This window comes from Hordeum vulgare, chromosome 5H, assembly GCF_904849725.1.
Source record: "Hordeum vulgare subsp. vulgare chromosome 5H, MorexV3_pseudomolecules_assembly, whole genome shotgun sequence".
Classification (NCBI taxonomy): Eukaryota; Viridiplantae; Streptophyta; class Magnoliopsida; order Poales; family Poaceae; genus Hordeum; species Hordeum vulgare.
Window position 1 is genome coordinate 449,903,987 of NC_058522.1, and position 25,249 is coordinate 449,929,235.

The window sequence follows — 25,249 nt, forward strand, 5'->3', positions numbered from 1 at the left end:
CGAGCTTAATTTCTGCTCGTCCTCGAGGAGGTACATGTTAAAAAAACAAAAAAATTGTTGTGGAATGCTGCTCACATGTTCATCATATTCTTTTTCTTTTAGCATGGACATATGGACTTATAGATGATCCAAAGCAATTGTCTATAATTTCACATGAAAATTTCAATACTCAAGCATATCAACAAGCAACCAAGTCTTTCAAAATATCGACGCTAAAGAACATTATCCCCAGCCCATCATGCTCTATCACTGATCCATTCATGCAACACACTCAAATATTAACTACATCCAATGCTCAAGTATGATAATGGTGTTCCTTATTTGGTGCTTTGTAACAGAAGATGGAGACTCAAATTCAAAAACAAAAATCGCATAAAGTAAATAGATAGGCCCTTCGCAGAGGGAATCAGGGATCTGTAGAGGTGCTAGAGCTCAAAGTGAAAAAACTTAGAGATCATTTTTTTTAGGTGGTATGCATTTCGTGTCAACGAGAATGACTAAGAGTTTCCAATATCATCCATGCTAAAAAAAATTATAGGCGGTTACCAAACTTAAAATAAAGTTTATTCCTTTTTCCACCATTCTTTCACATTTTCCATGGGTAGTCGTATCCACGGGTACCGTCCAAACCAACACTTCCCAATGAATTTATTATTTGACAACATAAGATTTTTCTTTTTGCATTTTGGGACTGGTAATCCCTATTACCATCGTACTCTCATGCAATGATAAGTAAATAAACACTCATCTCGAGAATAACCTTTTTAACATGGAAGATACAGGCCACCCCTCGCCACTTCATGAGCGGTACGGGCACACAAAACAGAAATTTATTTTGAACAGTTGAGTTGGCACAAATAAATTTACTTGCAACGATGTTGAAATGCCGCATATAGGTGGGTATGGTGGACTCATGTGGCACAACTTTTGGGTTTAGGATTTGGAGGCACAAGCAGTATTCCCGCTTAGTACAAGTGACGGCTAGCAAATAGATTGAGAAGCGCCCAACCAAGGAACGAAAATCATCATAAGTGAACATTAAACATAACTAACACCGAATGATGGAACACAAGTAGGATGTAATTTCATAGCATAATCATTTACTTCATGTGCATGCATAGGGAATCACAAACCTTAACACCAATATTCTTACTAGAGCATAATTACTCATCAACATAACTCACGTATAACTATCTTCATATTGCAAAACTATTGCAAAGAATCAAGCTTAATATCCAATGATCTTCATGAATGTTTTTATTTTATCTTTCCTGGATATCATCACTTTGGAACTAATTTTCATTTAAAGAAAATTGGCAATACAAATAACAAGCTCTAAAAAGTGAAGAACAAGAGCACAAGTTTCTTTCAAATTTTCAACTCTCAAAATTATATAAGTGAAGCAAGAGAGGATTTCTTCAAAATTTCAAAAACTCTCAAAATAATCTAAGTGAAGCATGAGACAAAATTTCTTCAAAATAAAAGCACCACAGTGTTCAAAAAGATTTAAGTGAAGTACTTGAGCAATTCCGTGGCTAAAAAATTGAAGTGAAGCATAGAGAGCGATTCTAACAAATCATAGCATAATTTATCTCTCTCAAATGGGTGTGTCCAGTAAGGTTTATTATAACAAACAAACCAGCAAAGAAATCAAATACACAAATGATACAAGACGCTCCAAGCAAAACTCATGATATGTGATGAATAAAAATATAGGTCCAAGTAAAGTTAGTGGTGGTTTTTAGATGAAAGAGGGGATGCCTTAAGGGGCATCCCCAAGCTTAGATGCTTGGTACTCCTTAGATGTTGCCTTGGGGTTCCTTGGGTCATCCATAATCTTAGGATTTTACCACTCCTTATTCCTTCATCCATCGTGATCTCACTCAAAACTTGAAAACTTCAATCAAACAAAACTCAACAAAAATTTTGTGAGATCCGTTAGTATAAGAAAACCAAAATGTCGGGACCCCGATCCTAAGCCATAGGATTCCAGCCTGTAACACACCGCATCTCTTTGCGGTCTCACGCACGGTTAACCCCACGGCTGCAGCCTTACCTTAGCCGGGACCGTTTGCGCCTTTTGTCTCGCGTATGAAATTGTGTCGCTAGCAATCCATTGACAAAGAACCCGGATCGACATGTCTAGTCATAAACCAAAGCGGCAGTTCCGCACAGGGACATGCATACATGACCCAGCAAAGCAGGTGTCGGTCACCAGCGAATGTAGACGAGTCGTAGCAAGCTACAAGGACTCCATTACATCGCGTGACATTTCCCCAAGGGGGACAGACACAACAGCTAAGAAGGACACACGCCAGTCAACCAGTGTGTCCGGAGCAGTAGCGAGCTACCATGGCTCGTTGGATCACAAAGGGGCATTTTCCTGTAAGGAATGCTACTAAAGTCTACGACTAGGTAATCGAACCCCATACATACCAAGTACGACACACGTACGCATGGCATACCGATATGTATAGATACATCGATGGCATCACAACATAACCATAAACCTACAAGCTTTATTTAAAAGGCTCGGAAGAGCCACACACCTAATATTACACAGTAGGGGTCTCACGACCCATCATAACAGTCATTCAAGTTACAAGCCGGCGGAAGTAATTAAACTGTCTGAGTACAGACAGATGAAACTAGAAGGCACATGGCCTGACTATACTACAGACCCACCCTAGGGCCAGATTGTAGCTGGGACACCAACTACTCGTCGTCGTCGATGTCTAGGAAGAACCCTCCATTAGGGTCATTAACAACCTCTGCAACAATTATTAAGCAAACATGAGTACGGAGGTACTCAGCAAGACTTTAGGATAACTATCTACTCATGCAATGTATCAATAAGGAATTGTGGGGTGTCATGCGGAAAGCCAGCATTTGACTCGTGGCTAGACAACTTGCATTTTTAAATAAATTTTGACAACTTGGTTTCTCGCACACGAGTCCACTAACACCACAACAATACTCCATCGTGGAATCATTCCGTCTCCATACGGAAATGCCGTCCACGACACTCACGCTGATCTTGACAGTTTTATGAGTAGCCATTGAAGATATCTATGAACAAAATATGTCTCCAAGTAGTCCATATCCGCGGACGCGGCTATTCGAATAGATCATAACCCTGCAGGGGTGTACTTTTTCACACACGCTCTCGCCACTTATCGCCATGTGCACGTCATGCACCTCGGCAACCTTCAAGAGGAAGCCCAGCGAGGGAGTCGGCCACGACCGTTAACCGTGCTAATACTTTGTCCAGGTCTATCGCCTATCTGAGGGTAACCCGCACGGAAGTCCGGTCGAGGTTTCCACCACGGCCTCAAACGATGTGCGCAGGGTTCCCAAGCCCACCATCCGGGTGCCACTTGGTACACCGTGCCACTACCTACCGCATAACAGCCCACCTCTCAGGTCAGCGCTATGCACGACCTCCAGCATCACTATAAACACCAGAAACTACTTGCAACTCCTGGACCGAGTACCAAGCAATTAATAAGTCGAGAGGGTCAATTAAGTATCCCAACGTGTGGTAGTATCTAGTCTTGGATTACATACACGGAACTCAGTTCCTAAGGACGGTTCCAATGAAACAACCCACCATGTACTCCTACATAGCCTTTCACCGGTACCTTTACCAAATCAGGTTTAACACACAACCTTTACTTACTGAACACATTCTCACAATTATGTTCATCTCCCAGATGACAGACCATACACAACTCTAAGCATAGCATGCATAGCAGGATAAGGCACATCATGGCTCAAGCATCTATCAGGTATGCTAGGTTGCAAGGTTCAGCTATTTACTATGACAAAGACAGGTCATGCAAAGGAAGTGGGTTCAACTAACATGGCAAAAGCATTTGAAGTATTTGATCCTAATGCAATAAGTAAGTGCAGGAGCGAGAACATGGGATTTATCGGGATGATCAAAATGGTTGCTTGCCATGTTGCTCAGTGGAGGGACAATATCCGTCAGTCGAATATTTGGTGGAATCCGGAGGAGCGGAGCCTACCGAAGAAAATGACCACAATCAATAACAATCATGTGCAACAAGATGATGCATGAGCATGGCATGAGGATGCAAGGTGGTATGCTAAAATAGCTAACATTTATTAGGTTTGAAGTTGATTTTAATCAGATTCAAATGTCACTTCAAACGAGGTATTCTCGAATACCATTTTAATTGATTCGACCTGATGCTCGGATCAACTTGTTTTTAACATGCATGGAAATGATATGTTAAGTTGCTAGTTGTGATTGAACAATGTTTGATCATAGCATTTGAAGTGGAATTCAAGTGATTTTCAAATTCCATGTCCAAAGTATTTATAAGATTTAACTTATTCATTATTCTATATGTTAGGTCTAGTAACATTTTCAAACATGTTTGAAAATGACATATTCAGATTCCTTGGATTTTTCTGATACTTTTTCATATATAAATTATTTTCATTGGAGTTACAGATTAATTTCTATGATTTTTAGAAGTTTTGGCATTTTTCTGGAATTCTTTTAAATCAGAAAACTCTTTATTGCGTCATAACCACATCAGCAATGCGTCAGCAGGTCAACTGACCTGGTCAGTACAAACCTGACAGCTAGGGGCCACTGGTCAGCGTCTCAGGAGCTAATCCCGCGCTGACTAGCCCTAAGTGGGTTTGACCCACTGCTAGGGCCCACTGTCAGTGGCTCCTTAGTGCTAATCCACCGGGATTAGGCCGGCCACATCGTCCCCCGCTGGAGACTGACCGGCGGCGACCAGATCCGCGGTGGATCTTCGCCGGAGACGCACCAAAACGCACTGTGGTGCTCGGAATCGAGTGCCGAGAGCACGGGGATGATCCCCAGGCTCGGCCTCATCCTCTACGGGCATCAGGAGGGGCTATGGGTGGCCGGAGCATCCCGACGACGAGCCGAGGCGGCTGCCGGAGCTCGGGTTCATGGGTCTCGGGGCTAGAGTGCCGGAGAGAGAGGGGAAACAGAGGGGAAATGCTCGCAAGCTCAAGGTGGAGGCGAAGCTGGGCTCAGACTACTTCGGGAGGGGCTGTAGCCGGCGATCCACCGTTGATTTGTCGGCAGCCGGAGGTTGAAGACGACGGCACTGGAGGTGTTGCAGGGCTCAGGGAGGACGGATTCGTCGACGTGCGTGTCGGGGTCGACGTTGCGGAGAGGATGGAACACTCAGGGGGGGCTTCCCTGTGGCCAGAGATCTCGGGCTCCTCGAGCTCAAGCTTCTGACAATGGCGGCAGGAGGAGGGAGGAGAGAACCGAGAGGAGAGAGGGAATGGTGCACGGGAACGGATAGGGACGCGCTCGGGGAGGTTATCCCATGCGCTCGCCAGCGCGAAGCGGCGGCCAGGCAGGCAGGGAGCTGCGTGGAGGCGCGCGGCGGCCACCTCCTGCTCCCACTGGCGGGGGAGGAAGACGACAGGAAGAAGCTGGGCCGGGCCAGGTGAGCGTCACGTAAGTCCTTCCTCAGTTTTTTCTGTTTTGTTTCTGTTTTAATTACTGACATTGATTTCTATTTATTTTGACTTCAGAAGAAAACTAAAAATAGTTTGAAAAAATGCTGGGGTGTTAGTTGGAATATTTCCAAACACCCATAAAGTTTTCAGCATTTTTGAAAACTATATATTTTTAAATTCAAATTTTAAACTTGAATCCAGTAGCTTTTTGCATTTAAATAAAATGCCAAAGGTGCTATGAAAATAGTTTTCTTCACTGCTTATTAGCTTTCAAGAATTATCAGAAAAGTTGAACTTTTCTTGAGGCCATTTTGGGTTCATTGATTTGAACAAGTTTGTAATTCCTTTGAATCTGAGAAGTGGCTAGGATTTTTGAGTTTTCCTTCACCATTTGCTTTGTTCTTGTTGAAATTTTCTTGGATGCAATGCAAAGAAGATATGAGCACAATGCTAACTTGATTATGGTTTCAGGGATGTGACAACAAATTTACAATAGGTACTGTTGAAAACATATTCCAATTTTGTTTTTGCATTATACCTATTGTATTCTAACTTTACCATGGCTTATGCCCCTGATACAAGCCATAGAATCATTAAAACAAGCACATACTACAAAGAAAAATAGAATAGTCTGTCAAGATTCAAAATTTACTTATACTTAAGTTAGGTAATTTTTATATTAATTGGGTGTAAAAATACACACTTTTGACGTTTCTCTGATTTTAATATTTTTCCTAGTTAATGCAAAAGTTTTTGTTTTTCAACACGATTAAAGCAACTAACACCCCACATGATACCAAAGGCTTTACTTGGCACAAACACTAAATAAAACACACACAAAAATTATAACAATAGAATAATTTTTCAACCACTCAAGAATAGAAAGCAGAAGTGAAAATAAATTTTATTCATTGGGTTGACTCCCAACAAGCGGTATCGTTTTGCGCCCCTAGCTAGGCATATAACATAGATTTTAAGTGATGTTATCCTTAGCGATTGATCCATAGGTTGCCGTCATGATTAATTCATATGGTAATTTAATTTTAATTATAGAGAAGTGTTCCATGCCTTGGTGAAAACTGAAATTTAGTATTCCCTTCTTTCAAATCAATCACGGCCCCTATAGTACGCAAGAACGGTCTACCAAGAATTATTGGACAAGAAGGATTGCACTCAATATCAACAACAATAAAATCCATGGGCACATATGTAACATCACAAAATTTATAAATTTGGGAATGTTATAACCAATAAATAATTGGATTTTTTTGCTTGAATGATGTGTGATTGATTGTTTGAAATTGAGTGGAATTTGCAATTTTTTTAAAATTTAATGGGAGGGAATAAAATGATTTTCCCAAAATTTTCTATTTAAATCCCTATTCAATTTTGAGTTTGAATATTTTCAAAACCCTCTAATAAAAAAGATCAAATGAGAGGAGGAAAATCAAAGTCCAAAATCACAGACAATGTCCTGATTCAAATTTGAAGTATTTGCAATTTATTTGAAATTCAAATCCCTTTTCATTTTAAAGTTATTGCAAAGAAATAATTTTTTTAAAGTACTTTATTTGGTCTTGAAAATATGTTCATGTTATAGGAAATTTTATTCTAAATTTTTTGATATATAATATGCCTATATAAAATATTCTCTTAATTTCGTTTATATTTTTTTTGGTGTTTATTTTCAAAAAATAAAAAAGGCACTGTTCACTCGATACTATTCATTCGAGGAGAAAAAAAAGAGAAAAAAACTGGCCGGATTTTCCTATGCAGCTGGCCGAATCCTTTTCGCACATGCGGCTCCTCTCTCACCTTTTCTTCTCTTTTTCTCTATGTTTAGTCCCACATTGCCTATCTATTAACCTTTAGACCTTCTTTCCACCTATAAATATAGATCCATAAGATCATCCAAAAATCATTTACTTCGGGTTAAATCAATCTTTTGGTTTAACTAGATTTATTAAATAAAAATATTTTCTTCTCTCGGACGGGATTTCTGGAAGTGGTCTCCTCTTTGGAATTAATTCTTACTCTCCATTCTAAAGGTATTTCTCTTCGTAATTTTATTTTATACCCCCGTAGTTTATTGTTCTTATACTAGTATTTCTAGACTAGTATATGGTAGATTCACTCGATTATTATTTAGCCTTCGTATTTACACATTAGTACTAGAATTCTTTTAGACAACAATTTTTCTTCTGTAAAATAGCTTGGCCCTGATTTTTCAAATGGCCATAACTTTTTACTCATCTATCCGAATTAGATGAAACCAACGCCTATAGTTTCGTCTTGATCCCACCTATCCGGTGAACCTATCATATCAGTTTTTTTTGAAATTTTCAAATTTCGAAATTTATTCACAATCATATTCAAACTTTTTTTGATCATACCTTTTTATCCGTAGCTCCATTTTAGATGAATCCAATTGCGCCTGATTAGTATCAAAGTAATCTTCCCGTTTGTATCATAAGTTTTAACTTTTCAACATATAATTTGATCAAATCAGATTTATCTATTAGTGCCCAAAAGTGTTCACATCGTTCTAAGTTGATTCAATGTTATATTGAAGTATTTGTATCTTTTGATCCGCTATTTGAAATGTAGTAATTCTTTTTTTCTACATCTTCATATTGATCTCCTATATCGAGTAGCATCATTAGTTTCAACCTTTGAACCTTACAAATTTGAGCAATTCAAATTTGTATTCGAACATTCATTTGATCTTATCTTGCAAATCGTAACACCTTTTCAATTGATTCCTTTTACCCCTAAATACTCATGTCATATATTTTTGTACATAACCATCTTACTTCAGTTCAACTTCTTTTGACCTTCTGAATGCAAATTCAATTCATACTTCAATTCACTATAACTTGTGTTGTAGTTGTAGTGCTCCATTTCAAGAAATTCTTTCTACGAATAAATTCTTATGTCTTATACTATTTGTCAAACAACATTCATGTTGTTCTCCCAATATTTTTTATCATCTCCCATAGTGTATGGAAGTCGAGCTTATATAGCGATAGTTGATCATCCTTTGACTCTTTTGAGTTGAACCCTTTCATCTTTTCTTTTACAACACCATAAGGCCCTATCTTTTGTTATTAAATCTTGGTATGTTTTTATTTTGCACCAAGACATGTTTTGTTCTTATGTTCTTTTGGTTCTTCCTTTTGGCATGAATGTTTATTGAATGCTATTCATTTACGATAAATTGCTCGGAGTGTGACGAGTAGAATTATGAGGATTATGAGAGATATCTATCTTCATCAAGCTTACCAGGCAAGTTCACATTGATCATATTTTTACCTATGGTTTTATTGCATTAGTTTCAACCTTCTTCACCCATTGCATGCAAGTAGGTACTTGGAAACTTTGGTTATTGAGTAGTATGTTATGATGGGCACCCCTAAACCCTTATTACTTTGGTCGGGACGTTATTTTGCTATGCTCCTAGTAGACGGGGTTTGGTTGAGTGTTTATCATGAGTGTTGTGAGAAACTTAATAATCAAGACCTGAAGACTCCAAGATTTGCAAGACCTCAGAACGAAATATACCTCTGGGTGAAGGATGGTTCATATGGGCTCCCTGGGAAAATGTAACATCCCAAAATTTTAAATTTTGGAATGTTAATATAATTATTAGATTGATTGTTTGTTTGTTTGCCTGAGTGATTGAAACTTGTGTGAAATTTGAAACTTTTCGAAACTTTTGAACGAGAGGGAATAAAATGACTTTCCCCTTCTCCGGTGAATTCAAATTCAAGCTTTTAAAAGCAAAGAGAGAAGATGACATGGCTTCTTCAACTATAAAGGATTTGAATGGAGATATTTGCATTGAATTCTTTTGCATTTCCATTTCTTTTTCCTCGCGCGAGAAATGTCCGGAGAAAACTCTCTTGCACGCAAGAGAGAGAGAGCGGAGGAAAATGACACTCCAAAAGTGCGGGCAATTTTTGAAATGTTCGAGCCAAGAAAACCCAAAGTTCTTTTGCAAAAATAATTGCAAAAATAAATAAAGCAAATTGGGAATTTCTGAAAAAAAACATTTTTAAAAAAGTTTTTATTTTGGCTTTAAAAAATGTTATTCGGGTAGAGATTCTTTTTCTGATTTTTTTGATATATAATACCATATATAGATATTTTGATTTTATTTCCCTTTATTAGCTTTTATATCTCTGTTTCGGAAAAGGTTTATATTAGGAATTTTTTTCTTTATTATCCGCCGCCCCCGAGCGCCACATAAGCTGGGCCGAGATCCATTATTCCTGGGATTGAAATCCCCTATCAGCCGGCCACCCGAGCCCTTCTTTCCCTCCTCTCTCTCCCCGACCTATGGGCCCCCCTGGCCGAGACAACCCCCCCCCCACGTCGGCCTTCTTCTTTCTCCCTCCCCCTTCCTATTCTACAGCGAGACCGACTCCTCCCCAGTACGGGATCCCTCCCCGATTTTTCTCTCCCTCTCTTACCTTAGCAGCACCCCGCCCCTGCCTTGCCTCTCCCTCTCGCTGGCCAGTAGGCCCCACGACCGAAGCCTTCTCCCTCCCCGTCACCTTCTCCTTCCTCCCTCGTCTCCTTCCTTTTCTCTGCAACCGAAACCGAGCTCCTCCCAGAACCACGGGATTCACCCCGTTTCTCCCTCTCCCTTCCTTACTCCCCTCTCCCTGGCCTATATAAGTGCCACCGCCCCGGCCGCCCCGTTCCCACCCTCGCCGAGCCGCCGCCCCGTCCCCTCGCCACTGCCGCTGCCGGAGCTCAAAAACTTCTGCCCACCTGCTGCCCCGCCTCCACGAGCCGCCCCGAGCCCCATATCGCCCTCGAGCGCCTCCCCCTGAGGAGGAGGAGTACTACGCCGCCGCCACGTCCCCATTTCCACCCCCCCCCGGAGCTCTCCCTCGCCGCCCGAGCCACCCCGCCGGAGTAGCTGCTGCACCACGTCTACCCCGCCTCCAGGAGCCGCCACCCGAGCCCCCTCTCCCCAAGCGCCTCCCCCCGAGGAGGAGGAGTACTGCCCCGCCGCCGCCGCCGCCTCTTCCCCACTGCCCCCGGAGCTCCCTCTCCCCCTCGCCGGCAACGCCGTCTTCTTCCCCACCGAGCTACTGCCCAGTCACGGTACCATCTCCTTCTTCCTCTCTGTTATTTTCTCTCTTCTGTTAGTAGCCATTAGATCTTGTACTAGTGGCCTGGATTAAATCACTAGATATCCCTTCGGTCTAAATAAGAAAACCAGTGGGTTTTTTGTCACTTATGATTTAACCAGCAACTTTTCCTTAGTGTCGGCCGTTTGCCCGAAGCCATGCAACAAACGTTCTACGCAGCCTATCACAACCTGCCACGTGTACCCCTTTGTTAGTACTAGTTAGCTCCAGTTTTTCTGTCAAAAATAGCAAAAACAACAACTTTCAATCTTGTTTTGGCCACAACTTTTTATCCTAAAGTCCAATGACATTGATCCTTTTTCCAGTAGCTCAAAATTTCCTGTACTTTTTAAAAACATATAATTTGTCTATGTTTGAAATTTTCAAATATGAGTTAGATCAGATTTAGTTTAAACCTTGTTCTGCCTATTCCAGGAGTTTAAAAATGGCTTTTAATTTGATTCTTTTTGGTACTGATCACTAGTGATCTTATGTACCAGTGGTAAAAATTTCAGATTTGTTTGAGTATTTTAGCTCACTGTTTCATGTGAAACAATTTCTGTTTCACCTCTTTTAGGATTTCGGCTAATTCATTTTCTACTTTTGTTTTAAAATATTTTCTTTATTATTTAAGAAAAAATATTGTTTTGTTTCTGTTAGATAAAACAGTAGTTTTGCAACAAGTTTTTATTTTATTTTTATTTATTTCATGAAATCAATTCTAGTTCCTTAGTAACTTGCAATTGTTTTCACCGTTGTTTCAAATTCTGTTTGGGAATACTTTCAAAAGGTTTTGTGAAAACACTTTATTTTATCTAGTTAAACTTATATCTTAGTTCCTTGTCATTATTTTCTATTAGACAAAACTATTTAGTGTTTGACGTAGTAGAGGACTCTCTAGTCTTGTTTGAAGTTTCTTTCGGAATTCCTATTCGCTCTCTCTTTTGTTTTGATTGCTTGAATGATTGCTAGTATGAGTGCTTATGTGAATGATATGTTTGCTATATAGATTTCGTCGGAGAGTGACGAGTAGTCTATCAAGTTATTTTCTCGAGAAATTCTTCTTCATCAACATCACAGGCAACTCAGTTTGATCATACTATCACCTAAGTTTTATGCATTGTAGTTCTACCATCCTATGCCCAATTGCATGCTGCTTAGGTACTTGGAAATTTTAGTATAGACTGTAGTATCATGTGGTAGGCACACAACAACCCCGATACTTGGCCCCGGGACGACAATTTCTGAATGCTATGCTTGAGTAGACGGGTTTTCGGTTGAGTGTATATCACGAGTGATGCGAGGTTGATTAAATAATCATGACCGGTTAAGACAAGATCTTGAAGACCTCGGACGCAATGCAACACTGGGTGAAGGACGGTTGATCGGCTCCCTGGAAAACCCAGTGGATGCCCGGGATGCTGGAGAGGCCATGTCATCCTGCGAAAAGCTTCACCCAGGCTCGAAGAGGCGGACGGAGACTTCAAGACTCAAGGCTTACCTGCACAGCCACAAGTCATTATGGGCTCTGGCTTGGTTGGACAATGCGGCGACTTTGGACAGGCGGTGCTAGCAGATGTAGACGAACGGTAGGAATGGATGGGCACCGATAGGGATTCAGAGGGACCCGTTGAAAGACCATGTTTTGATCATCCGGTCTTCAAACACCCTGAAGTGCGAGGACAAACCCGGAGGCGATCAAATCTTGTGGGGAATGTGTGCAAAACTCTGTAGAGTACCCAACCTAATCGATTAGCCGTGTCCACGGTCATGGACAACTTGAGCCAAAGGAACTGAAGTTATCTGGAATTCTCAGCACCATTAAATATATTTCATGAGGGTAATTATTGACAACTCGGGTATGAGAACTGGTTGGCGGAACCATCTCATTAACAACCAACAAGGTAGTAACATCTTGCTTTTAGCCCCCTCTTGTTGTAGGAGAAAATTTGCTTTACGCTAAAAAAAACTTACAACACCACGTGCCATATATGCATATAGTATAGATGATTACTTTTTCCCCTCTCATATGTGACTTGTCGGCATATTCAATATGCTGACCTACACGGCTGCAACATCTTATGTTGTAGATATTTTTCTTGGACGAGTAAGAGTACGATTCAGGGTTACGGTCTACACTCAACTTGCCGTTGGTGTTTATTGGGACTCCACTCCCTTGACTGCTTCCGCTGAAATAATTAAGGTATATATCAGTTTTACGCTATTTACATGTGATTGCACTTTGATATATACATTGTTGTACTGTGTGTGCCAGCATACTGATCCAGGGATGGCACAGAAACACAGAGGCTTGACTCGTCTTGAGTCGGGTCGCTACAGAAATGGTATCAGAGCACATGTTGACTGTGGGACATGACCCTAGAAACAGGAATTTCTTAGGATAGGATCTCTCAAAAATCTTATTTTCGAAAACACCTTTCACTTCTCATCTCTTTTGATTTCATCAAATGTTCTCTCTCACCTCAAATAGTTATACAATCCCCTTACCCCTTTGACCTCATGAAGAATCAACGGAGTTCTACTTCAAAGTAAAGAGGAGTTCATCATGCAATTGAAGCTACACCAACAGTAGACTCTCAAGACCCGAAGAACTCGAAGACCCTGAAGTGTCCGAATAATTATATGACCATTAGAAGTCCAAACCCCTTTTATTAACTCACGTTAGATGCGATGATTTGTGAGCCGTCATTGGTGTGTGTTTTCCTACGGCCACAAATAAAACCTGTTCTCAAAAATATTGTTTGTATTGTGTGTATCTCCCTCCCTCTCTTACCCGTCTCATCCCCAAAACCTCAACCCTACCAAATGGAGTATGAAGCTGGACTTGTAGTCTCTGGACATATGACCCAGCTGGAAGCTGAGATATGGATTCAGAACATGGAGAACCACTTCGGGAGCAACTTGATCTCAAGGAAGTATGAAGTGGAACACGCTCTTCAGTACTTTACACAAAGTGTTGCGATCTGGTGGAAAATGCATCATGCCATACAAGGATTTAGTGGAGCAGAAAGTTGGGGCGAATTCAAGAACACTCTGTTAAGATCCCGTCTTATTCAGAAGTACTATGATAATCCGAAAAAGAAGACTTGTGCATGCAAGATCTGTGGAGAAATAGGACACACCCAGGAAGAACACATGGATGGATGCACTCATTGTGAAGAAAATCACCCAGCTGAGGAGTGCCCAACTAGTCAGATGACTTGTTTCTTGTGTGAAGGAACCACCCACTACCCAGCTCAGTGTCACATTTACCCCAAGGTGCAACAAGTTGTCAAGCAGCAGAAAGATGCAGTGAAGGAAACACTCAAGAAGAAGATTCTAGAAGAACCAGTGATGAACGAAAATATTGAAGACCCTGATGGACAAGGTCTGACCAGATTTTTCTCCAATGCATGCTACTCATGTGGAGAAGAAGGACATTATTCACAGGACTGCACGAAGAGAAGCCAAGAGTATCTGGGAAACTTCCCGACGGAAGAAGTGGAGTTTGATCCACTTGAAATAGAAGAACTGGCCAAAATAAAGGAGTCCGTAAAGAAGAAAAAGTACCCTCGGAAGAACCAAATCTCTGCAGACATAGACCTGAGTCATGTCAGATGTTTCAAGTGTATGAAATTTGGCCACCACAAATACATGTGCTCAGGAAGGAAGCCGGGAACCCAAGGAGCAAAGACAACCACCAAGACGCCTCGAGACTTGTCAGAAATCATTTGCTTTTGTTGCAAGGAAGCAGGACATTTTGCCAGCGATTGTCCACAAAGGAAGAAAGCTAGAATGGAGTAGTTAAGTTTTGACCATGGCAATAAGTGTAATCCGAAGCACTCTTGTTTTTCATGAGATCATGGAGTGAAAATTTTGTAACAGCAGTCCCTGAGATTGTAATAACATCATGAATAAATGGAACTTATTGTCTCATGATTGCCTATGTTGAAAATGTATGCGTTGTTTCTCTTCGAACAAAGATCTCTGAACAATTATGAGGATATGAGAAAATATGGTCTATGCAGGCATGAGTATAATTCATTTAAGTGTGGTAGTAATCGGTAAACCCACAGGATCCACTGAGTAGGAATGTACCATGATTACCAAGGAGACACATACATTCCTTTGAGTACCTATTTACTGACACCTGTAGATGACAACTCTCTACGAGTCATTCCTCAAGGGCCCAGAAACGATCATGACCCTGACCAGTGATCATGATTACCCGAAAATCCTGAAGGACATGATGAAGCACATTCACCTTGAAGGAGATGCAATCTACAAAGGGTACCCATTTGTGGAAAATGGAGTGGAACTTTGGTATGTGGAAGTACACCTCCACCATGTGAAAGGAGTTTGTCCAAAGACTATGGGGCAATACTTTTTCATTTCACGTGTACCACGAGCAACCTTCTTTGATGCTGTTCGTGAAGCTGCCATGGAAGCCATACGTCAGATTGGAGAAATACTTGAAGCAAGACTCCGTCATACCCAGGAATACCTGAGTGAGATACGTGCGGAGATGATGGAGATGAAGCTCATGACCACCATGATGAAGCAAAATATGGATGATTTCAAGGAGCACCTCAGAAAGTTCGAGTGGAACTAAGTACCTCCAAGAGAGGCAGATGAATAAAGTTGGCAGAAATGCTTGACCATACCTAACAATGTGGATGGCAGCATGTGTAATAGAGTACTTTTTGAATTGGAGTTTTGAGGATAAAATTAAGGATGTAATAAATGATTAATTATGAAATGCATATGATTTATGGAAGAAGCTATGATGGATCAGCAAACGTTTTCTTAGGAGCATACGAAAACCTGAGAGTTGTGAAGATACGATAGATGTTTCGTTCAGCTTGCAGAACCAATGGATTATCCGAACTTCGTTCATGGACAAGAGAAATTCTGCAACGCTTGTGAGGATGCCCAAGTGTTAGAATGCGAGATTCGCTAAACCTTATACAGAGAAATGATTTGGGTGCAGAATGGATTGATCACCATGATGACATACTCTTATCATTTATCTTGTTATTCGGAATGGTAAATCTGAGAGACTTACCCATAGTGAGAGACGACGTTCTTTGAAGCTTTTGTTTAAGCCTTAGAATGGTATGATGAAAGCCCCCCTGTACATGGCATTTGTTGTCACGTGTAGGAAATTTTACGGTGAGGATGAAGACAAGACCTCTCTCTCTGCAGGATAGCCACAAATGGTAGACCACCATGAGAATCATTGATAGGTTAGTTAGAATTGATCACGAGACTGTCAGTTAAAGAAGACCCAGTAACGGAAGAAACTTATATCAACGGAAGAGCCCTCGTTTTTTATGGAGACGTTATGAATATAACGGAAGATATGAAGACTGTGAGGAGTCAGATGCCAAAACCCCAGAGGATTGTTAAAATCTAAAGGGACCAGTAACCTTCATTTTAAGTGTGGTAGCATCCCACCTTGCCGGAGATTGGATTTGTTAGAAGACCCCAAACCCTAACCTTTCTTTCTAGCCTCTTCGAATCTCGAGGACGAGATTCATTTTAAGTGTGGTAGTTTGTAACATCCTAAAATTTTAAATTTTGGAATGTTAATATAATTATTAGATTGATTGTTTGTTTGTTTGCCTGAGTGATTGAAACTTGTGTGAAATTTGAAACTTTTCGAAACTTTTGAACGAGAGGGAATAAAATGACTTTCCCCTTCTCCGGTGAATTCAAATTCAAGCTTTTAAAAGCAAAGAGAGAAGATGACATGACTTCTTCAACTATAAAGGATTTGAACGGAGATATTTGCATTGAATTCTTTTGCATTTCCATTTCTTTTTCCTCGCGCGAGAAATGTCCGGAGAAAACTCTCTTGCACGCAAGAGAGAGAGAGAGCGGAGGAAAATGACACTCCAAAAGTGCGGGCAATTTTTGAAATGTTGGAGCCAAGAAAACCCAAAGTTCTTTTGCAAAAATAATTGCAAAAGGAAATAAAGCAAATTGGGAATTTCTGAAAAAAAACATTTTTTAAAAAGTTTTTATTTTGGCTTTAAAAGAATGTTATTCGGGTAGAGATTCTTTTTCTGATTTTTTTGATATATAATACCATACATAGATATTTTGATTTTATTTCCCTTTATTAGCTTTTATATCTCTGTTTCGGAAAAGGTTTATATTAGGAATTTTTTTTCTTTATTATCCGCCGCCCCCGAGCGCCACATAAGCTGGGACGAGATCCACTATTCCTCGGATTGAAATCCACTATCAGCCGGCCACCCGAGCCCTTCTTTCCCTCCTCTCTCTCCCCGACCTGCGGGCCCCCTTGGCCGAGACAACCCCCCCCCCACGTCGGCCTTCTTCTTTCTCCCTCCCCCTTCCTATTCTACAGCGAGACCGACTCCTCCCCAGTACGGGATCCCTCCCCAATTTTTCTCTCCCTCTCTTACCTTAGCAGCACCCCGCCCCTGCCTTGCCTCTCCCTCTCGCAGGCCAGTAGGCCCCACGACCGAAGCCTTCTCCCTCCCCGTCACCTTCTCCTTCCTCCCTCGTCTCCTTCCTTTTCTCTGCAACCAAAACCGAGCTCCTCCCAGAACCACGGGATTCACCCTGTTTCTCCCTCTCCCTTCCTTACTCCCCTCTCCCTGGCCTATATAAGTGCCACCGCCCCGGCCGCCCCGTTCCCACCCTCGCCGAGCCGCCGCCCCGTCCCCTCGCCACTGCCGCTGCCAGAGCTCAAAAACTTCTGCCCACCTGCTGCCCCGCCTCCACGAGCCGCCCCGAGCCCCATCTCGCCCTCGAGCGCCTCCCCCCGAGGAGGAGGAGTACTGCGCCGCCGCCGCCTCCGCATCCCCCCCCGGAGCTCTCCCTCGCCGCCCGAGCCACCCCGCCGGAGTAGCTGCTGCACCACGTCTACCCCGCCTCCAGGAGCCGCCGCCCGAGCCCCCTCTCCCAGAGCGCCTCCCCCCGAGGAGGAGGAGTACTGCCCCGCCGCCGCCGCCGCCTCTTCCCCACCGAGCTACTGCCCAGTCACGGTACGATCTCCTTCTTCCTCTTTGTTATTTTCTCTCTTCTGTTAGTAGCCGTTAGATCTTGTACTAGTGGCCTGGATTAAATCACTAGATACCCCTTCGGTCTAAATAAGAAAACCAGTGGGTTTTTTGTCACTTATGATTTAACCAGCAACTTTTCCTTAGCGTCGGCCGTTTGCCCGAAGCCATGCAACAAACGTTCTCCGCAGCCTATCACAACCTGCCACGTGTACCCCTTTGTTAGTACTAGTTAGCTGCAGTTTTCAATCTTGTTCTGGCCACAACTTTTTATCCCAAAGTCCAATGACATTGATTCTTTTTCCAGTAGCTCACAAATTTCCTGTACTTTTTAAAAACATATAATTTGTCTATGTTTGAAATTTTCAAATATGAGTTAGATCATATTTAGTTTAAACCTTGTTCTGCCTATTCCAGGAGTTTAAAAATGGCTTTTAATTTGATTCTTTTTGGTACTTATCACTAGTGATCTTATGTACCAGTGGTTCAGATTTGTTTGAGTATTTTAGCTCACTGTTTCATGTGAAACAATTTCCGTTTCACCTCTTTTAGGATTTCGGCTAATTCATTTTCTACTTTTGTTTTAAAATATATTCTTTATTATTTCAGAAAAATTATTGTTTTGTTTCTGTTAGATAAAACAGTAGTTTTGCAACAAGTTTTTATTTTATTTTTATTTGTTTTCATGAAATCAATTCTAGTTCCTTAGTAACTTGCAATTGTTTTCACCGTTTTTTCAAATTCCGTTTGGGAATACTTTCAAAAGGTTTTGTGAAAAACACTTTATTTTATCTTAGTTAAACTTATATCTTAGTTCCTTGTCATTATTTTCTGTTAGACAAAACTATTTAGTGTTTGACGTAGTAGAGGACTCTCTAGTCTTGTTTGAAGTTTCTTTCGGAATTCCTATTCGCTCTCTCTTTTGTTTTGATTGCTAGTATGAGTGCTTATGTGAATGATATGTTTGCTATATAGATTTCATCAGAGAGTGACGAGTAGTCTATCAAGTTATTTTCTCGAGAAATTCTTCTTCGTCAACATCACAGGCAAGTCACTTTGATCATACTATCACCTACGTTTTATGCATTGTAGTTCTACCATCCTATGCCCAATTGCATGCTGCTTAGGTACTTGGAAATTTTAGTATAGACTGTAGTATCATGTGGTAGGCACACAACAACCCCGATACTTGGCCCCGGGACGACAATTTCTTAATGCTATGCTTGAGTAGACGGGTTTTCGGTTGAGTATATATCACGAGTGATGCGAGGTTGATTAAATAATCAAGACCGGTTAAGACAAGATCTTCAAGACCTCGGACGCAATGCAACACTGGGTGAAGGACGGTTGATCGGCTCCCTGGAAAACCCAGTGGATGCCCGGGATGCTGGAGAGGCCATGTCATCCTGCGGAAAGCTTCACCCAGGCTCGAAGAGACGGACGGAGACTTCAAGACTCAAGGCTTACTGTAACATCCCAATTTTCGTAAATTCGGATGTTAATAGATCATTCATTTGCATTCCATATTTTATGCATCATTGTGTTCTTGTGAAAATTTTATCGTCATGTGACTGCAGGAAATTTATCGGAGCGGAGATAATATGACTTCTCCCCTGTGAGTTAAAGTCATCATTTTTGGTTTTTGCAAATTTTTCCAAACTCCGAATTATTTTAGTCGAGTTTTTTTTATCGCGTTGTGTGATCCTAGTGCATAAAAACTTTTTTAAAAGTTGCATTAGGTGGAACTAGGGTTCCTATATATATTATATATATATTAGATGTATATGTTATTTTGTTTTCTCCTAAGTTCTAGTGCATATATGTATATTAGTTCCTACCTTTTGTTAGCTTGGAATATATATATTTTTTTTACTGTTTTGGTTTTCTTTCTTTTCTTTTTGGCTGCTGTTAGTTTGTTTTTAAAAAAAATATAGAACTGCCAGGCCGAGCCACAAGGGCTCAGCCCAGCCCCCATGCATGCACGCATGCAACTTCCATGCATGCACTCCCTCCCCACGTGAGTCCTCCCTCCCCTTTCCTTATTTCTCTCCTTCCTTCTTTCTCTCCCTCCTTTTCCTTTTACTCCCCACGTTCACCTCTCCCTCTCTTTCCTATTTTCTCTCCCATGATCTCCTTCCCAAAGTTCTCCCTCTCCTTCCTTTTACTCTCCTCCCCTAAGCCTATATAAACCCCCCCCCCCCACCGTCACCTCTCCCCAACCCTAGCCGCCGTCTCATCCACCGCCGCCTCCACAAGCCGCCGCCGGCGCCTCACCTCACCGCCGCCCTAGCCGCCGCCGCGAGCAGCGGCAGCAGCCCGAAAGCTGCTGCACCTCGGCCTCGCCGCGGAGGAGGAGCCCTCCCCGAACTCTCTCTCCACCGCCGCCTCTTCCCTGCGGAGGAGGAACCTCACCGCCGCCACCCGACGCCCCACCGCCCGGAGCTACTCCCTCCTTCCTCGCCGGCCATCTCCTTTATTGCCGGTGCAACACCTCCAGCAGCAGGTAGCAACCTCTCTCTCTATATATTTCATGCACTCCATCTCAGCCCTTAGATCCCATGCAATCCCATGCAATGGCTAGGATTAGATCACCTATACCCCTTCGGTTTATTCCGGAAAACCAACGGTTCTTTTGTTCACTTAAGATTTAGCCAGTGGTTTTGCTAGTCATGGGACGTTTGCTCCAAAACCAAGAAACACACAGCCACTACAGCCAATAGAACTTGCCACGTGTGCCTCTCTTTAGCACTAGCAGTTTTGTAAATTTTCTGTCCAGATTTCGAAAACAGAAACTTTCAATCTTGTTTTGGTCACAACTTTTTATCCCTGCGTCCAATGACATTGATTATTTTCCAGTAGCTCACAAATTTCCTGTAGTTATGAAAAATATATAATTGTTCTGTGTTTGGAATTTTTAAGTATAAGTTAGAGCAGATTTAGTTTAAACACTGTTTTTCCTATTCCAGGAGTTTGAAAAATGATATTGAGTTGATTCTTTTTGCTAATGTTTTCTAGTGATAAAACCTTACTGTAGTAGAATGTTCAGAATTTTCCAAGTATTTTTACTAGTGTTTTCAACAGAAACAAGTTCCTGTCCTACCGACGCGCGATAAAATTATTTTGCGTAGTCGTTTGCCAATCATTGCATGTGATGTTATTTTTTACTCGTGGCATGATTGAATTGCTTATGGTGTGCTTTGTGTTTGTATCGGTAGATCATCCGGAGTGCGATGCGTGTTACTTAGAGACGCTCGAGCAGGACAACTATCATCAAGGCAAGTCATCTTTGATCATGTTATTTTACCTATGTTTTCAATGCATAGTAGATCACCTTCTTTGCCCTATTTGCATGCTGCCTAGGTACTTGGAAACTTTAGTCATAGGTGTAGTATCATGTGGTAGGAACACCAACACCCCGATACTTGGCCCCGGGACGACAAAGTTATATATATGCTATGCTTAAGTAGACGGGTTATCGGTTGAGTGTATGCCACGAGAGATGCGAGATTGATATAATAACCAAGACCGGACTAAGACAAGATTTTCAAGACCTCCCTGGACGCAATGCAACACTGGGTGAAGGACGGTTGATCGGCTCCCTGGAAAACCCAGTGGATGCCCGGGATGCTGGAGAGGCCATGTCATCCTGCGGAAAGCTTCACCCAGGCTCAAAGGGACGGACGGAGACTTCAAGACTCAAGGCTTACCTGCACAGCCACAAGCCATTATGGGCTCTGGCTTGGTTGGACAACGCGGCGACTCTGGACAGGCGGTGCTAGCAGATGTAGACGAACGGTAGGAATGGATGGGCACCGACAGGGATTCAGAGGGACCCGTTGAAAGACCATGTTTTGATCATCCGGTCTTCAAACACCCTGAAGTGCGAGGACAAACCCGGAGGCGATCAAATCTTGTGGGGAACGTGTGCAAAACTCTGCAGAGTACCCAACCTAATCGATTAGCCGTGTCCACGGTCATGGACAACTTGAGCCGAAGGCATTGAATTTCCCCTGAACTCTCGACACAACTTAATAATGACGTGGGTGTTAACAACTATTCGGGTACGAGAACTGGTTGGCGGAACCATCTCGTTAACAACAAACATTGTAGTAATATTTTTGCTTTCAACCCCTTTTGTTGTAGGAGAAAACTGGCTTTATGCAAAACTTAGCTCCACCGGCCAAATATGCATGTAGAGATAGTGATTATTTTACTCCCTCTCTTGATGATTCGCCAGCATATTCAATATGCTGACCTACACGGCTGCAACGTATCATGTTGCAGAGTACTTTTCCGACCAGGAGTGAGGCTACGGTTCTACGCTCAGCAACATGCCCTTGGAGTTGGATGGACTCGTCTACCTGATGCTTCCGCTTAGTCTTCGTTAGATAATCTCATGAGATGGCCTTCAGCCACTTTATTGTACTCCTTTATTGTAATAAAGTACTCTTTATGAGATTTCGATTAATAAAGCTGTGTGATTGCACTCTTGAATATATACATTATGTACTGTGTGTGTACCAGCATGATCTTGGGATGGTACAGAAACACCAGAGGCTTGACTCGTTGAGTCGGGTCGCTACACTTACCTGCACAGCCACAAGTCATTATGGGCTCTGGCTTGGTTGGACAACGCGGCGACTCTGGACAGGCGGTGCTAGCAGATGTAGACGAACGGTAGGAATGGATGGGAACCGACAGGGATTCAGAGGGACCCGTTGAAAGACCATGTTTTGATCATCCGGTCTTCAAACACCCTGAAGTGCGAGGACAAACCCGGAGGCGATCAAATCTTATGGGGAACGTGTGCAAAACTCTGCAGAGTACCCAACCTAATCGATTAGCCGTGTCCACGGTCATGGACAACTTGAGCCAAAGGAACTGAAGTTATCTGGAATTCTCAACACCATTAAATATATTTGATGAGGGTAATTATTGACAACTCGGTTACGAGAACTGGTTGGCGGAACCATCTCGTTAACAACCAACAAGGTAGTAACATTTTGCTTTTAGCCCCCTCTTGTTGTAGGAGAAAATTTGCTTTACGCTAAAAAAAACTTACAACACCACCTGCCATATATGCATATAGTATAGATGATTACTTTTTCCCCTCTCATATGTGACTTGCCGGCATATTCAATATGCTGACCTACACGGCTGCAACGTCTTATGTTGCAGATATTTTTCTTCGACGAGTAAGAGTACGATTCAGGGTTACGGTGTACACTCAACTTGCCGTTGGTGTTTATTGGGACTCCACTCCCTTGACTGCTTCCGCTGAAATAATTAAGGTATATATCAGTTTTACGCTATTTACATGTGATTGCACTTTGATATATACATTGATGTACTGTGTGTGCCAGCATACTGATCCAGGGATGGCACAGAAACATAGAGGCTTGACTCGTCTTGAGTCGGGTCGTTACAGAGAACCAGCGGAGGACCTGGGATGCATGGGGAAGCGGCATGGCATCTTGCGGCAAGCTTCACCCAGGCTCAAAAGAGATGGATGGATATTTCAAGACGCAAGGCTTACCTGCACAGCCACAAGTCATTATGGGCTCTGGCTTGGTTGGACGACGTGTTGAATCTGGACAGGCGGTGCTACAAGATGTAGAAGAACAGTAGGATTGGATGGGCACTAACTGAGGCTCATAGGAACCCGTTGAAAGACCATGTTTTGATCATTTGGTTCTCAAACACCCTGAAGTGCGAGGACTCCAACGGAGGCGATCAAATTTTGTGGGGAACGTGTGCAGAACTCTGCGAAGTACTCAAACCTAATCGATTAGCAGTGTCCACGGTCATGGACAACTTGAGCCGAAGGAACTCAAGTTATCAGGAATTCTCAACACCATTTATTATTGATGTGGGTAATATTAACTTGGGTATGAGAAATGGTTGGTGGAACCTTCTCATTAACAACCAACAGTGTAGTAAATATTTCTTTAACCCTCTCTCTTGTTGTAGGAAAATTTGCTTTACGCAAAACTTAAACTACATTCCCACCTGCCATATATGCATATAGTATAGATGATATTTACACCTCTCTTTTTGTGACTTGCCGGCATATTCGATATGCTGACCTACACGGCTGCAACGTCTTATGTTGCAGATACTTTCTTCGACGAGTAACAGTACGAGTCAGGGTTACGGTCTACACTCAACCTGCCGTTGGTGTTTATTGGGACTCCACTCCCTTGACTGTTTCCGCTGAGATTTTGAGGTATATATCAGTTTTGCGTTATTTACATGTGATTGCACTTTATGTTGGGTAACGTAGCATAAATTCAAAATTTTCCTACGCCATATTCAGATCTTCCTATGGAGAGACCAGCAACGAGAGAGGGGTGAGTGGATCTTCATACCTTTGAAGATCGCTAAGCGGAAGTGTTGCTAGAATGCGGTTGATGGAGTCGTACTCGCGGCGATTCAGATCGCGGTGTGATTCCGATCTAGTGCCGAATCACGACACCTCCGTGTTCAACACACGTGCAACCCGGTGACGTCTCCCGCACCTTCATCCAACAAGGAGGAGGGAGAGGTTGGGGAAGATCTCCGGCAGCACGACGGCGTGGTGTCGATGGAGAGACGAGGTCTCTCGGCAAGGCTTCGCCAAGCACCGTGGGAGAGGAGAAAGAAGAGAGACAGGGTTGCGCTGAGAGAGATCGAAAACCGTATTCTCAAAGGCCAAAAACCCCCTCTATATATAGGGGGGAGGGCGGGTGGTGCCCCCTTTAGGGTTTCCCACCCTAAAGGGGGGGCAGCCCTAGATGGGAGAGGGGGTGGCGGCCAGGAGGGGGAGAGGGGGTGGCGCACCCCTAGTGTGCCTTAGGCCCACCAGACTTAGGGTCCCCCCCCTTTCCTTCTCTAGGCGCCTTGGGCTGGGTGTGGGGGGCGCACGAGCCCACCCAGGGGCTGGTTCCCTCTCACACTTGTCCCATGTAGCCTCCTGGGGCTGGTGGCCTTTCCCGGTGGTCCTCCGGAACCCTTTCGATGGTCCCGGCACTTTGCCGGTGGTACCCGAAACATTTCCGGCGTCCAAACCCATACATCCTATATATCAATCTTTACCTCTGGACCATTCTAGTGCTCCTCGTGACGTCCGAGATCTCATCCGAGACTCCGAACAACCTTAGGTAACGTTGTATAGCAATTCCCTATAACCCTAGCGTCATCGAACATTAAGTGTGTAGACCCTACGGGTTCGGGAGGCATGCAGACATGACCGAGGCACTCTCCGGCCAATAACCATCAGCAGGATCTGTATACCCATGGTGTCTCCCACATGTTCCATGATGATCTCATCAGATGAACCACGATGTCAAGGATTCAATCAATCACGTATACAATTCCCTTTGTGTGTCGGTATAGAACTTGCGCGAGATTCAATCGTCGGTATACCCATACCTTGTTCAATCTCGTTACCGGTAAGTCTCTTTACTCGTTCCGTAGCACGTCATCCTGTGACTAACTCCTTAGTCACATTGAGCTCATGATGATGTTCTACCGAGTGGGCCCAGAGATACCTCTCCGTCACACGAAGTGACAAATCCCGATCATTCGTACCAACCCAACAGACACTTTCGGAGATAC